At 44.6% G+C, this 12170-nt stretch overlaps 1 long non-coding RNA gene across 1 annotated transcript in view; it reads left to right on the top strand.

The window, feature by feature from the left end:
* The first annotated feature begins 975 nt into the window (after positions 1–975).
* LOC121012197 (uncharacterized) overlaps positions 976–12170 on the top strand; it is a 105892-nt gene continuing 94697 nt past the window's right edge. The window contains exons 1-2 of the long non-coding RNA XR_005782011.1: positions 976–1045; positions 8268–8384. This is a non-coding gene — a long non-coding RNA (uncharacterized LOC121012197). The remainder of the gene's footprint in view (positions 1046–8267; positions 8385–12170) is intronic.

The raw sequence follows: 12170 nt of genomic DNA on the forward strand, positions 1-12170 counted from the left end.
AAGTACCCTCTTGCCCCTTAACAAGGGCACATTTTTAGCATATAATAATCCGATCAAAATAGAATGGGGCAGTTTCCATCTGAAGGATCCGCAGAATAACTCAGTCCCCCCATTACCTTTGTGTGCCAGCAGAAAGGGAAATCTTCCTTGCAATTTCTTACACTTTGTACTTTTGTCATAGAATTTAGTATTCAGGAGCATGGAGGAGAAAGAACCAAATAGAGACAGAAAAAAACTGTGTCATTATTAAAAATAAACAGAGACACAAATATGTCAGAGGGCAGAGGCAGGCATTTCATTGTGCAAGTGATTTATGGGGGAAGCTAATTTTAAACAAGCTTAGGCTGTGCGGTGCCTCACAGCCAAACAAACAGGCAAAGCGCCCTTCCGACAGCAGCCCGGAGCTGCTGATCTCTTCAAGAAGTAATCTCATTTCCTCGGTGGTGTCAAAGGCAGTAAGTCAAAGTCTTTTTTTTTGTTTGCCGTCTGAGAGAACCCTGGTCCAGTCACTGAACGCAGATCCCGTTAACGCCACAGAGTAATGAGGATTAAGGCTATGAGACCATGGCCTACCCCCCAAGAGTAAAAGCCACCAAACACCACACAGATACATTAACAACAATTAAAGCGGAGGACTTCCCTCTGTTTCTTCCGCGCCGTGGGCTTCTTTTCCTTAAAAATGGCACTTGAGTGTGAGATACAGACAGAATAGCTACCGGCGAAATTTGTGCACGGCACCGTGGCCTGGGTACCCGTGTCTAGCGTGGCACAGCGGTCGGGCAGGACTGTGATGCGAGTGGGGTGGCAGGCAGGTAGCAGGGAAGGCGGACACGGGAGAGGGAGGAAGGAGGGTAGCTTCTTGTGGAAGAATCCCCGTAGGGCTACAGGAGCTGGCCAGTCCTGGATTAGCGGATGCTATCTTTAGACTGGTTGCCATTGGTGGTTAGTTTTCCCCGCCTTCACGTTTGTGGCTCTTCCAAATGCCAGTGTTGAAAAACCTGCAGTTCCATGCTCTAATCCCGAGGAAATTCCCAAGCAAGCCGAGGTAGGGGTACATGTGCGGATGGCAGTGGGGTGGCAGAGGGGGTGGGTTTCGGCAGTAGTGGTTTCAGTGAATAAAAATTTAATATGGACCCTCAATATATGCGGTTCAAGAGCTACCTGAAGGTATCAGAAGAGTGAAATGGTAGATGCAAGAGAGAACGTTGGGAAAATGTGTGCGAGTCTTCCCTCCGGCCATTGCAAACAGAGGGAGGGGGTGTGGCCCCCTTGCCTTCAGACTAGTGAGAAGTTGGAGGGGGTGGAGGCGTAGGGGTGGCTCAGTGGGTGGAGCGTCTGACTCCAGCTCAAGTCATGATCTTGTGGTTCATGAGTTTGAGTCTCCCGTCGGGCTCGCGGCTGTCAGCGCCGAGCCTCAGATCCTCTGTCCCACTCTCTCTCTCTCTGCCTCTGCCCCTCTCAAGCCCTCTCTCTCTCTCCGTGTGTGTGTGTGTGTGTGTGTGTGTGTGTGTGTCTTTCTCTGTGTGTCTCTCTCTCTTTCAAGCATAAAAATAAACATTAAAAAAAAAAGTCTAGGGAGAGATTGGGAAGACCCAGTAAGGGGACTAGATTGTTTCCCCTGGACGCGGTCAACAGGGCTGATGTTCTAAAGGATTCCAGCAGCCTGTGAGGCGTGTATGCTGACAAATGAGAACTGGTATCAGCCACGCAACAGGAATTGGTTCCTGCCGGGTCCTGTTTGGCCAAGTATGGATTCTTACACTCCTGAATAGTGGGAGGTCGGGGGGCTGCGTGGGGGTGCTGGAAGGTGAGGGCATTAGCAGAGAGTTTTGGGGTTGCTCAGAGCAGAAGCTCTTTATCAGTTGTTTTGGGAGCACTTGACCAAGCCACAGTCAGTATGCCCTCCTGGTGCCTGCCCGCTCACTGGCGGACGGACCTGCACAGCAGGTGGACAGGGGGCCGGGGTTAGGAAGCACCTCTCGGCTGCTGAGCACCTTTAAACGTGCAGGTTCCCCGGGGAGGAGGTGACAGTCACGTGCGTGGAGAGCGAGAAGTGGCCTTGATCACCTGAAAGGAACTTTCCCCCTGAAGGTTGCTTAGAAGGGAGATGGGACCACAGTAGAGAGAGTGCATGGTGGAGTAGAAACAAAAAAATCATGATGTTCTCGGGCTACAGACCTTGGCGGCAGACTGTGTCTGTGGATGACCCCTTCTTGGATTTTACTGTTTTTAAGTGCATAAACTGGATTCATGGAATTGCTAAGGAAACCAATGGTATCTCAGTAGAGTTAGCAAAATAGTTTTTAAAAAGTAACACATTCAATAGCCAATGCTAGTATCACTCCTAACAGCTACCATAATTTTCCTAATTTTGAAACAGTGCCAACCGTAAACAGCATTTTGTAGTATCTTTGCAGTCCTAACGTAACACAAAGCCATCTGCAGTTTCATTGGTGACAAAGTCGTAAGTGCTGATAAAATGGAGTACCTTCGAAATGGAAGGAAAGGCTACGTTTCCATTCATACATCCACATGGATAACTGATGGACATGGCCAATTTCAGTCAGGGATTAGTGAAAATAAGTCCATGAATATTTTTTATCCCATCCAAGTTGAAGGACCCCTTTGTAGGTAGCTCTGGGTTAAAGGGCCCCCTTTCAAGGCCAGCTGGACAATGTGTCACCTGTATAAGGACCTGCAAGTGAAAAACACACAGGGGACAGAGTTCATTTTAAGCACCTGCCATGGCCAGAGGAAACCGCCTATAAATATGTGCTTCTCTCCCCCAAGCAGGAGGTTCGGAAGTCAACACCAGTGAGTGGTAGTGGATGAAGGAAGATAGCAGAGTAAGGAATTAAGAAGTCCCTTTTTCCCTGCAAAGGATTTCCCAGACTGCTTCAGGATCAAGGTGAAAGGCTTTAATTTTGAGTGAAGTTTACAGATTCGGTTATTACACTGCACTGGGCGTACTCACCTCGGAACAGAGACTGTTCTGGACAGCCCGAGTGTCTGGCATTCCTTTCCTAATCTCAGAGGGAATAGGGGAGCTCTGTGGTCTCCAGGGGTCCATCCAGTGTCAGGGGGATAGCCTGGCCTCACTGGACAGGGTTGGAAGGACACTCGTAGGGGAAAATGAAATTGCTTTGTAATGACACTCCTTGAGTCTTGCTAGTTCAGTATACAGTGTCTAGAATTAAAAAATAAATAAATAAAATGGCATGTAAAAATTCTGGCAGATCGCTTATTGTATCACCTTGAGGAAGTTCCTTAACCAATGTGTTTCCCCATCTGTAAGATAGGGCTAACATTGTTATATGGAAATGGCATATGTAACACCAAAAAAAAAAAAAAAAGAAAAAAAAAAAGATTCAATGTGCTGATATACACAAATATTTAGAATAGTGCCTGGTGCTACCCAAATATTAGCTTTTGTTATTAGTAAGTTACTCCGCCTTGCCACTCTCAGTTGCCTTTAGGGAACGTCCACTGAATTGTAGAGATCCGAAAATAAGACCTAGAAACCATAGTCCCAGAATCTCTGTATCTGCCTCTGGGCGGTTGGGTATTTGGGCTCATTCTCCCCTTCCTTCTCCAGCGAGAGAGAAGTCTCAACCATCTGGGTAATTTGTGCACCTCGTGCTTCCCCAGGGTCAACACCTGACCAGCCGTTCCCAGGCAGCCCCCCAGATGGTGGCCTGGGCCTCTCTCCTGTTGTATCAACTCCGGGGAAAGCTTTCCACAACCCACTACTGGGTTCAGCCATTTCGTGAGATGAAACCCTCGGAAGCTATTTACTTGGAAAGTAGTTGTTAAACATCATGGGTAGCTAAGGGCCTTTTCAGTTGCTAAGGGAGGTGTTATGTTTAAATCCAGCAACAACAAACAAAACAGCTGGTGGAGATACCACATCTGATGTGTGCGAATGTTTCTGTTAGTCCCGGTGGAACTGAAAGAGTGTTGGGCTGGGGTCAAGCAATCCTGGACTTAAATCCCCCCTATCACTCAACGGTGGTGTGAAATTCGGTGCCTTTTGTACATCCCTGAAAGTCTATTTCCTTTTAAATATAGCAAGGATAACCGGTAACGTCTTCCTGGTTGTGAGAATCACATGGGATAAGGCTTAGGTGTTCAATTCCTATTGATGCATTGCCTTCCCATGGGGGGGGGGGTGATATTTCTCTGTCAGCCGCAGTTGTCTGTTGCGCTAGAATGAAGCTAAACACAGCCCGACCTCCTTCCTTCTTACCTTACAGATTCAGTAGTTCCTGGAAGTCCTAACACTCTTTAGTATTTCTGGCGAATTCCACATAAGAGGGCAGAAATGCAGAGTCTATTTTCCTGCGGCTGGCTCAGCATCCCTGGCTCTGACCTCCAAGCATGCAATCTTTATATCCCATCGCTTTATCGGATAGAAACGCTCAACCCCTGCTGGTTTTCCCAAACAACCACAACAGGGCCTCTACCGACTCCTACACTGCATTAATGAGTTACATACATCACTTTGAAAGTGTAGACATCAAGACGGATTAGAAGCTCACTTCCTGGCAGCATGCAAACTCCCTGTTCTTAAATACCCTGGTCACGCTGTCACCATGGAGTGTCCCAGGCCCTCACCCATACGGTCACATATGCTCTCCATTTTGCTGGACCTCCTCCTCTTTGCACCCCTCCCCTCCTTTCATCACACCACCTGTTCTTGGAGCTCACTCTCAGTGGTAGAAATAACGGTTATTTCCCTCTCGACTCTGCAGGACAGCTTCCCAAAGGACAGCTTTCGTATCCTGACGTTTGCTGATCTTCCTGCTTGTGGATAGATCTGTCAGCTAGTGCTGAATAAGAAACCACACCAAAATTCAAGGACTTAAAAATAAACATTGCTCACTAGTCTTTATCAGCCAGGTGGTTCTAGAGATCTAGGCTAGGCTCCACTGATCTTGGCTGGCTTTGTTCACGCGTCGTAGTCAGCGGTTGGTCACCGAGGGGTTGCTTGATTTAGTGTGGCCTCAACTGCATGACTGACTCAAGGGTGGCTATGGAAAGGAAGGGTTTCGGGTCATGGGTCTAACATCTTCCAGAACGCTAGTCTGGGCTCATTCGCACCACGGAGCAGGATTTCAAGAGCATGAGAACGAATGTGTACAATCTCTTGAGGCCTAGCCTCAGGACTGGTAGAGTATCACTTACACCACATCCTAGTAGCCAGAGTGAATGCTAAGACCAGTTCAGATTTAATGGAGGACAGGTAGACTCCACCTCTTGGTGGGAGGAGCCTCAAAGTCCCACGGCAAAGGGAGAGGATGCAGGGAGGGGAAGTTTGGGCTATATCTGCAATCATTCTGCTGCACTCTCTCTCATCCACTCCAAGCTGGCTCTTGAAGACATGTTCACGAGGACAACCTCTTCTATGAGAGAAGTGTTGCCCACTACATTAGAGGAAAACTGATTCCACTTCCTTAAGAAAGAAAATTGCACAAGTCAGTTTGATTGTTATCTTGGGCCCTGTTTCCAGAAGAGGGAAAGCGGAGACTGGTTGTCTTCCTCTGAGGTAGGGGTAGATGGAGGAAAGCACAAGATTTTAAGAATAAGAGATTTTGTGGAACTGAGAGCACTGTTAAAAGGCCCCTAAGGATGAAAGGCCCCGTGATGAACAAAACCTATGGTTTATTGATTTAAAGGATGACCTAAGAGCACTTTGTAGAATTGTGAAGAACCATTGATATCTTCTATCTCCTTTCTCCTTTGCCTCTTTGCTTGAAGATTAACTTAAAAGTAGATATTAAAGGGGCGCCTGGGTGGCTCAGTCGGTTAAGCGTCCGGCTCTTGGTTTCTGCCCAGGTCATGATCTCACGGTTCATGAGTTCGAGTCCCAAGTCAGGCTCTGTGCTGACAGTGCAGAGCCTGCTTGGAATTCTCTCTCTGCCCCTCCCCTGCTCGCCCCCCTCTCTCAAAATAAATAAAATAAAATAAAACTTAAAAAAAAGTCGATGTTAAAGATCCATAGACAATAAGGAGCTGATTGGTACGTTGGGGCCTACTGCTTTAAAATTTTTCTGCTAATATCATATATTCCCTGTTTAATAATTGAATTCAGGTTCTATAAAAGTTATTTGAAGTATGGTTACAAATTAGTACAACAGTTTCATAAGCCCTAATAAATAGTCTTAGTGTATTTTATGTAAACTATTAAAAAACTTACGTTGAGACAAAGATCTACCCTTTGGCCTAAGAAATAATTTAAAGCGGATGTAAGCAAATTGGCCCTCTCATAGATTAAAAAAAAAAAAAAAAAAAGGCAAACTTATCGAGATGCGATTTCACTATAAACTATTCAGCTAAAAACTGACACAGTAATTCAAATTCTGATTATATGTAGGAAATATATCTAAATATGTAAATAAGCTATATGCATACAGATACTATACCCTGAAAATTCATTAGTATGAAAAAGGGTACTATGACACACAATTTAAATCACATTTTGTGATAATTCTAATGTATAACTTTTATTAGACAGGATAAATTGCCCAGAATTAAGGATATACCATGAATTTTGAGACCTCTGTTCATGGCTGTAATGAACCTTCCATTTTTCCATGGTGACAAATAGTTTCCCAAAAAGAATTAAGAAATAAATCCAATCCTACATCATTTCTGTCTTGTTTCTATCATTCATTTATTCATCTGTTTGCTCACTCAATTCTCATTGAGCCCCTACTCTGTGCCAAGCATGGTACTATTTATATTTATATTTATATTTATATTTATATTTATATTTATATTATTTATATTTATATATAAAGCGCTTTAGTTCATCATTTAAAAACTGAAATTTAGGTATTTCTCCATCTTAGAGGTAAAGAAATAAAGGCTTAGAATGTTTAAATAACTTACCTGGTAACTAACCTACCCAGGATGCTACTTTAGATATTGCTGTTTTTACAAACTGAGTTTTAATCGTAAGCTCATGGAAAAAGAGCTTACGTTTATATTATGTACATATGTACTATGTCATATCAAATGTGTTATATGTAAAATTGAGAGAATAGCCAGGCCCCTCTATAGCCAGGAACGTTTTCAAGTACTCACTGAGTGTGCTCATATAAGAGCTATTTTGTTATCAATGAGTGATAACAGAAAATTACTGGAAATTTGTAATTGGTGCCTGAGTCAAATCTATAGCAAAGGTTCCTTGGAAAGGTACACTTTAGTGTAAATACCTTGGCCTGAGCTTTAGTTTTCCATTAAAAACTAAACTTCAGTGGTCTGCATTCCAGCTCAGTTTATGGGTGCCAGTTCAAGAATCTGTTCCCCGTTCATGGCAATCAGTAGACATTCCATAACGGCTTGCTGGATACAAGAGAATCCATGGAAGGTTTAATTAACTCTAACATTGTTAGGTTCCAGTATCTACTTGTGTGTGTGGGGGGGGGGGGGGGGGGTCCAAGTTCTAATATCCAATATCTGTGCATTCAAAACTGTTAATATTACCACTTCTGACTTGTGTTGTATCTTATTGCCATTGCAGTAATATTCTTTGAAGTTTAAAGTCCACTCAGTAAAAAAAAAAAAAAAAAAAAAAAAAAAAGGGGCACCTGGGTGGCTTAGTCAGTTAAGCGTCCAACTTCGGCTCAGGTCATGATCTCACGATTCATGAGTTTGAGCCCCACGTCAGGCTCTGTGCTGACAGCTCAGAGCCTGGAGCCTGCTTCGGATTCTGTGTCTCCTTCTCTCTCTGCCCCTCCCCTGCTCATGGTCTCTCAATAATAAATAAACGTTAAAAAAAAAAATAAAGTCCACTCAGTAAACTTCCCAGATTTCTGGTATGTGAGATTTCCATATTAAAAAAAAAAAGTGTCATGTTTTTGAGAGAGAGAGAGCATGAGCAGGGAGGGGCAGGCAGAGAGGGAGAGTGAGAATTCCAAGCTGGCTCTGCACTGTTCGTGCAAAGCCCAATGCGGGGCTTAAACCCATGAACCATGAGATCATGACCTGAGCCAAAAATCAAGTCAGATGCTTAAGTGACTGAGCCATCCGGGTGTCCCATATTTTTAACCCCATTTTTCTTTTTACCCCTTATAGTTATCTCTGTTTGGTAATCCTGCATTTGATGTTAAGATACCCTCCCTGGTATTCCTCCCTTGGACAGACATTATTTGGCCAGATAATGAGAAGATTTCTCACTTAAGTCCCGAGACATTATCATATTAGCAAATCAAGGTCTGGGGAGTAAATTAATTCAGTCTAATCAGAGACAACTGTTTCTCAAGGGAGAGACCCAGACTCCCCAACACATCAGGAGATCCGGTGAAGAAGTGGCAGGAGCCAGTGGGACGTCAGAAAACCCTGAGGCTCCCACCATCCCTTCGGAGATGATTCTGCCATCTGTAAGTGAAGGGGTGCCCATCTACTCTCCTCTCTTCTTCAGACACAGACACTAAGGATGGTTCTCCCCACTCTGCTTCCATTTCAATGCATCAGTATCTTTGAAGCAAGGCTGATTATTCCAATTATTCACAGTACTATCTCCTTCACTGGGTGCCTATTGAGGGGACGAAGCATGTTTTCTCTCCATCAGTGTCTCAATCCTAGCCAATGACCAGGCACTCAGTTTATTTAAAAAAAAAAAAAAAAAAAAAAGTTTGTAGAAAGAGTACATGACTTTATGTCAGAAGTCTCACAAAATATCCCCATGAATTTCATCTCCTTGGCCATGATTTGGTTATATGTCCATCACTGAGCCAATCAGTGATAAAGAAAAAAAAAAACTTAATGATGTAAGCCAATCTAGGCCCATATCTACGGTTGAGGATAGGGCCCATCCCTATCTAATGACAAAGGTGAGAATGGAAAAGAGGCTAATTCCCCAAAGTAAAATCAACACACTGTAGGTAGTGAGAGCGAACTGGATGGCGAGGAGGCGAATAGCAGCTATGTAATCCGGTGGGTTACAAGAGAAGTGTGGTGCTAATAGACTCACTCAGATATGCATGCTCCTGGAACATCTGATTTTGCTGCCAGATGAACTCTGCATGCTCCAAACTGCTATCATCTGACCTCCATCGTCCCCTGTTTTGCAAAACTTAGTTTTATGCAGGTAAGCATTTCCCATAAATTACAGTTTCTAAACAAGTTTACATCGGTTATTATAATGTGCAAGAGGCTGTGCTTACTTAGCTTGTCTCTGGTCTGCATGTGGCCTGGTGTCCCATCTTTGCGGATGAGTGCAGGCCCCTGTTCTGTATGATCTTCTCCTCCTCAGCCTGTTTCTTGCTCTGGTCCATTCCTGGCCCTTGTCCTCTTGCGTGACCATCCCCTAAACACCAGTGCCCCACTGTTAAGGATTCACATCAAGACCTTGGGATGTAGTCCCAAATTTATCTGTGACTATCCCTGACTCCTTGCCTCAATATAATAGGAAATCTTTCTATCAACCTTATTAGGGTGCCATAAGATACAGAAATGGTATTTAAGATTCTAATTTGTTAATCATATTAAGTTAAACTGATCCCTGTGGAATTTAAATATTAAGAATTCTTCTTTTTTATTTGTTTATTTCAAGAGGGGCAATAGGGCGAGGGGCAGAGAGAGAGAATCCCAAGCGGGCTCTGTGCTGTCCACAGAACCTGACATGGGGCTCGATCTCACGAACTGTGAGATCATGATCTGAGCCGCTTAACCAACTGAGCCAGCCAGGTACCCCAAGAACTCTTTAAATGCAAATCTTACTGTTTGTAATCTAACATCAGTATATCCCCAGAGTTCATGGTACGTATCAAGGGTATTGAAAGTAGGAGTGTTACCATTGGCAATAGCACAATAGGAAGGCAGGATAAGAAGTGAAGAATCTGACAAAGTTTGAGGGATTTCCTTGGAAGACGACAAAGGAGCAATTTAAAAATGCAGTCTGTCAGCTCAATGTGATCAATCTTTTGAGACTGTATTATAAAGTCAAGGTGGTAATGGCATGGGGTGAGTCTGCCGATCAGGATAGAGATTGTATTGGCGAGGATTCCCAAGAGGCTTTGAAGAAGGATATGTGGAGGCCATATTTGCAGTCTTTGAGTCTGATTCTTTGGGCATGAAGCCTTGGTAAACATACGCTTCATGGGAACTTAGGGGGATCATTTACCCTTAGGAATAAAGCGTCTATGGACAAAACCCTGTTTCTCAGGGTAAGCTGCGGTTTTGAACATCCTGGAAAAATACACCTACACCTGATTCATTGGAGCAACCCCGGCCAGGATAGGGTTTCAGCTTGGCTTGAGCTGGCAGCCCAGATGTTCCCTCAGAACACAGCTTATCCCCGTGGCTCTAGGGGGGTCACTCACCATGCCCCATGGTCCCAACAAAACCTTCTTTGTGAAGTGGGAAGGGAGGGTCAGGTTGCGTTCCCAGCCCAGCTGCCAATCCCTCCCAGTTTGGGACTCTTTCTATCCTCCCCGGGGCTCCATCAAAAGTTTAGCAGAAACATTTGACTCTAGGCATCGGCTGTGTCAGAAGCCTGACAGCTTGTTTATATATATATTTTGTTACACTTCAGCACAGGTATGGTTTTAGGGGAGAAAAAAGAAATAAAATGAAAAGTCTAGAAGTTGGCTTTGCTTTGTGGTTCTCTCTGTATTTTTGTTTCAGTCCTAGCCAATGCATAGCCATCAGGCAACTTTCTTATATTCTCCCAAGAGTGACTTATGTGAGTAGCCCATAGAGAAGATTAGAGGGCACAGGGAGGGACCTTGGTACTCAGAGAAAGTTCTTCCTCCAAGCTTTACCTCAGATCCTGACTCAAGAAGTGTAAGAGGGAATATTTGCAGCGTCTTTACCTCCCTTTGATGGTTGATTAAAATAGAGAGAACCTGATGTGAACCGGGCTGTAGTAATAAACTACAAAGTCACAACAATAAAAGTGGCACTATCTGTCCCTCTCTGCCCGATCTCTGTCTCTTGGGTCACTTAAACCTCAGGGAGTGTATCAGTTAGATATTGCAGCGTAACAAACTACTCAGAAACTCAGTGGCTTAAAACTAGCATTATCATTCACCAGTCTCTGGGTGAGCAGGTCGTTCTGGTTTCCTCTGTGCTCACTTGATATATCGGTGGTCAGCTCTGTGTCAGGTAGGCAGCTGTGCTCATCCTGGCTGCACTGTTACATGCATTGGGGAGTTCAGCTAGCTGCAGTTGGTCCAGAAGGGCTTTGGGTAGGGCAGCTGGGCTTTTCTCGGGCTTACTCTCCTCCAGCAGCGTCGTCCAGGCTTCTTCACAAAGTGGTAGCGTTTTTGAGAGCATGTGGAAGAAGAGTGTCCGACCTCTCGAGGATTCGGCTCAGATATAGCATACTGTCATGGCATTTTCTTTTCTTTTCTTTTTTTAAGTTTATTTACGTTGAGAGAGAGAGAGAGCGACAGAGAGCACAAGAGTGCACAAGTGTGGGGAGGGGAGGTGACAAAGAGAGGGAGAGAAAGAATCCCAAGCTGGCTCCACACTGTCAGCACAGAGCCCCATGCAGGGCTTGAACTCATGAACCGTGAGATCGTGACCCAAGCTGAAATCAAGAGCTGGATGCTTAACCAACTGAGCCACCCAGGTGCCCCATTTCCAGCGTTTTCTATTGGTCAAAGATTAACACAAAACCAAGCCCATAGTCTTCTAGGAAACCACATCCTAAGGGCACGAGATAGGGGAACATGAAAAATTATGGTCACAATGCTGCCTGACCTTGGAAAGTTGGCAGTGACTCCACTTTAGAAGAATCTTAATTTCTACTTCCTGCCTGTAGTGGACTGAATGTTTGTATCTTCCCCAAATTTATGTATTGAACCCCTATGCCCCAAAGTGGCAAATTAGGAGGTGGGGCCTTTGGGAGATATTTACAATTAGATGAGGTACTGAAGATAGTGAAGCCCTCACGAATGGGACTGATGTCCTTATATGAGTCACGAGAGAGCCTGCTTCCCCTCTCTCTTCTCCGCCACGTGAGGATCCAAGACGTTGGCAGTGTAGGCCCAGAAGCAGGCCCTCACCAGAACTCGATGTGCTGGCGCCTCAATCTTGAATTTGCAGCCTCCAGAACTGCAAGAAGTAAATTTCCGTTATTAGCGAGCCACCCAATCTATATGGTGCTTTGCTATTGCTGCCTGGACGGGATGCGACACTGTCCTGGAATTGAGTAGATA

The sequence above is a fragment of the Herpailurus yagouaroundi genome, unplaced genomic scaffold (assembly GCF_014898765.1).
Source record: "Herpailurus yagouaroundi ecotype Mexico unplaced genomic scaffold, PumYag 196, whole genome shotgun sequence".
In the NCBI taxonomy this organism is placed as follows: Eukaryota; Metazoa; Chordata; class Mammalia; order Carnivora; family Felidae; genus Herpailurus; species Herpailurus yagouaroundi.